This window comes from Phalangium opilio, unplaced genomic scaffold (genome assembly GCF_054372755.1).
Source record: "Phalangium opilio isolate 3A_F unplaced genomic scaffold, DU_Popi_V2 ptg001170l_1, whole genome shotgun sequence".
Lineage (NCBI taxonomy): Eukaryota > Metazoa > Arthropoda > Arachnida > Opiliones > Phalangiidae > Phalangium > Phalangium opilio.
Window position 1 is genome coordinate 3,676,514 of NW_028324255.1, and position 3,500 is coordinate 3,680,013.

At 47.5% G+C, this 3,500-nt stretch overlaps 1 non-coding gene across 1 annotated transcript; it reads left to right on the forward strand.

Moving 5' to 3' along the window:
• Positions 1-254: 254 nt before the first annotated feature.
• TRNAI-GAU (transfer RNA isoleucine (anticodon GAU)) lies at positions 255-327 on the forward strand. The gene has a single exon. It is a non-coding gene; the product is annotated as a tRNA-Ile (tRNA).
• The last annotated feature ends 3,173 nt before the right edge of the window (positions 328-3,500 follow it).

Genomic DNA, 3,500 nt, shown 5'->3' on the forward strand with positions numbered 1-3,500 from the left:
CCGAAAGTTTGGTGGTTCGAGCCCATCCGGGAGCGTTTTGTGGTGTCTCAGATGTAACGTGAAAAGTCAGAGTTTTTCCACAATACCTGACGAACATTTAATTTTTGGGCTTCCGTGGCGCAATGGTTAGTGCGCTCAGCTGTTATTCAAAAGGTTGGTGGTTCGAGCCCCTCCGGGAGCGTTTTGTGGGGTCTCAGATATAACGTAAAAAGTCAGAGTTTCTCCACAATACCTGACAACCGATTAATTACTGAGCTTCCGTGGCTCAATGGTTAGCGCGTTCGGCTGATAACCAATAGGTTGGTGGTTCGAGCCCATCCGGGAGCGGTGTTGTGAGGTCTCAGATGTAACGTAAAATGTCAGTTTTTCCACAGCACCTGACGACCATTTAAATTTTGGGCTTCCGTGGCGCAATGGTTAGCGCGTTCAGCTGTTATTCAAAAGACTGGTGGTTTGAGCCCTCCCGGGAGCGGTGTTGTGAGGTCGCAAATGTGACGTAAAAAGTCAAGGATTTTCCACAATAACTGACGACCTTTTAATATTTGGGCTTCCGTTGCGCAATGGTTAGCGCGTTCGGCTGTTAACCGAAAGGTTGGTGGTTCGAGCCCACCCGGGAGCGTTGTTGTTGGATCTCTAATGTAACGTAAAAAGCCAAAGTTCTTCCACAATACCTGACGACCATTTAATTTTTGGGCGTCCGTGGCGCAATGGTTAGCGCGTTCGGCTGTTAACCGAAAGGTTGGTGGTTCGAGCCCATCCGGGAGCCGTGTTGTGACGTCTCGAAGGTTACGTAAAATGTCAGAGTTTTTCCACAATACCTGACGAACATTTAATTTTTGGGCTTCCGTGGCGCAATAATTAGCGCGTCCAGCTATTAATCGAAAGGTTGGTGGTTCGAGCCCACCCGGGAGCGGTGTTGTGGGATCTCAAATGTAACGTAGAAAGCTAAAGTTTTTCCACAATACCTGACTACCATTTAATTTTTGGGCTTCCTTGGCGCAATGGTTAGCGCGTTCGGCTGTTGACCGAAAGGTTGGTGATTCGAGCCCACCTGGGAGAGGTGCTGTAGGGTCTCAGATGTAACGTAAAAAGTCATAACTTATCCACAATACCTAACAACCATTTAATTTCTGAGCTTCTGTGGCTCACTGGTTAGAGCGTTCGGCTGTTAACCAATAGGTTGGTGGTTCGGGCCCTCCCGGGAGCGGTGTTGTGACGTCTCAGATGTAACGTAAAATGTCAGAGTTTTTCTACAATACCTGACGAACATTTAATTTTTGGGCTTCCGTGGCTCAATGGTTAGAGCGTTCGGCTGTTAACCAATAGGTTGGTGGTTCGGGCCCTCCCGGGAGCGGTGTTGTGACGTCTCAGATGTAACGTAAAATGTCAGAGTTTTTCCACAATACCTGACGAACATTTAATTTTTGGGCTTCCGTGGCTCAATGGTTAGAGCGTTCGGCTGTTAACCAATAGGTTGGTGGTTCGGGCCCTCCCGGGAGCGGTGTTGTGACGTCTCAGATGTAACGTAAAATGTCAGAGTTTTTCCACAATACCTGACGAACATTTAATTTTTGGGCTTCCGTGGCTCAATGGTTAGAGCGTTCGGCTGTTAACCAATAGGTTGGTGGTTCGGGCCCTCCCGGGAGCGGTGTTGTGACGTCTCAGATGTAACGTAAAATGTCAGAGTTTTTCCACAATACCTGACGAACATTTAATTTTTGGGCTTCCGTGGCTCAATGGTTAGCGCGTTCGGCTGTTAATCGAAAGGTTGGTGGTTCGAGGCCATCCGGGAGCGGTGTTGTGAGGTCTCAGATGTAGCGTGAAAAGTCAAACTTTTTCCATAATACGTGATAACCATTTATTTTCTGAGCTTCCGTGGCTCAATTGTTAGCGCGTTCGGCTGTTAACCGAAAGGTTGGTGGTTCGAGCCCATCCGGGAGCGGTGTTTTGTGGTCTCAGATGTGAAGTAAAAAGTCAAAGTTTTACCTCAATACCTGACGAAAATTTAATTTTTGGGCTTCAGTGGCGCAATGGTCAGCGCGTTCAGCTGTTAACCGAAAGGTTGGTGGTTCGAGCCCACCCGGGAGCGGTGTTTTTGGATCTCAAATGTAACGTAAATAGCCAAAGTTTTTCCACAATACCTGACGACCATTTAATTTTTGGGCGTCCGTGGCGAATGGTTAGCGCGTTCGGCTGTTAACCGAAAGGTTGGTGGTTCGAGCCCATCCGGGAGCGGTGTTGTGAGGTCTCAGATGTGAAGTAAAAAGTCAAAGTTTTTCCTCAATACCTGACGAAAATTTAATTTTTGGGCTTCCGTGGCTAAATGGTTAGCGCGTTCGGCTGATAACCAATAGGTTGGTGGTTCGAGCCCATCCGGGAGCGGTGTTGTGAGGTCTCAGATGTGAAGTAAAAAGTCAAAGTTTTTCCTCAATACCTGACGAAAATTTAATTTTTGGGCTTCAGTGGCGCAATGGTTAGCGCGTTCGGCTGTTAACCAATAGGTTGGTGGTTCGAGCCCATCCGGGAGAGGTGTTGTGACGTCTCAGATGTAACGTAAAATGTCAGAGTTTTTCCACAATACCTGACGAACATTTAATTTTTGGGCTTCCGTGGCTAAATGGTTAGCGCGTTCGGCTGTTAATCGAAAGGTCGGTGGTTCGAGCCCATCCGGGAGCGGTGTTGTGAGGTCTCAGATGTAGCGTGAAAAGTCAAACTTTTTCCATAATACGTGATAACCATTTATTTTCTGAGCTTCCGTGGCTCAATTGTTAGCGCGTTCGGCTGTTAACCAATAGGTTGGTGGTTCGAGCCCATCCTGGAGCGGTGTTGTGAGGTCTCAGGTGTGAAGTAAAAAGTCAAAGTTTTACCTCAATACCGGACGACCATTTAATATTTGGGCTTCCGTTGCGCTATGGTTAGCGCGTTCGGCTGTTGACCGAAAGGTTGGTGGTTCGAGCCCACCTGGGAGAGGTGTTGTAGGGTCTCAGATGTAACTTAAAAAGTCATAACTTATCCACAATACCTAACAACCATTTAATTTCTGAGCTTCTGTGGCTCACTGGTTAGCGCGTTCGGCTGTTAACCAATAGGTTGGTGGTTCGAGCCCATCCGGGAGAGGTGTTGTGACGTCTCAGATGTAACGTAAAATGTCAGAGTTTTTCCACAATACCTGACGAACATTTAATTTTTGGGCTTCCGTGGCTAAATGGTTAGCGCGTTCGGCTGTTAATCGAAAGGTCGGTGGTTCGAGCCCATCCGGGAGCGGTGTTGTGAGGTCTCAGATGTAGCGTGAAAAGTCAAACTTTTTCCATAATACGTGATAACCATTTATTTTCTGAGCTTCCGTGGCTCAATTGTTAGCGCGTTCGGCTGTTAACCAATAGGTTGGTGGTTCGAGCCCATCCTGGAGCGGTGTTGTGAGGTCTCAGGTGTGAAGTAAAAAGTCAAAGTTTTACCTCAATACCGGACGACCATTTAATATTTGGGCTTCCGTTGCGCTA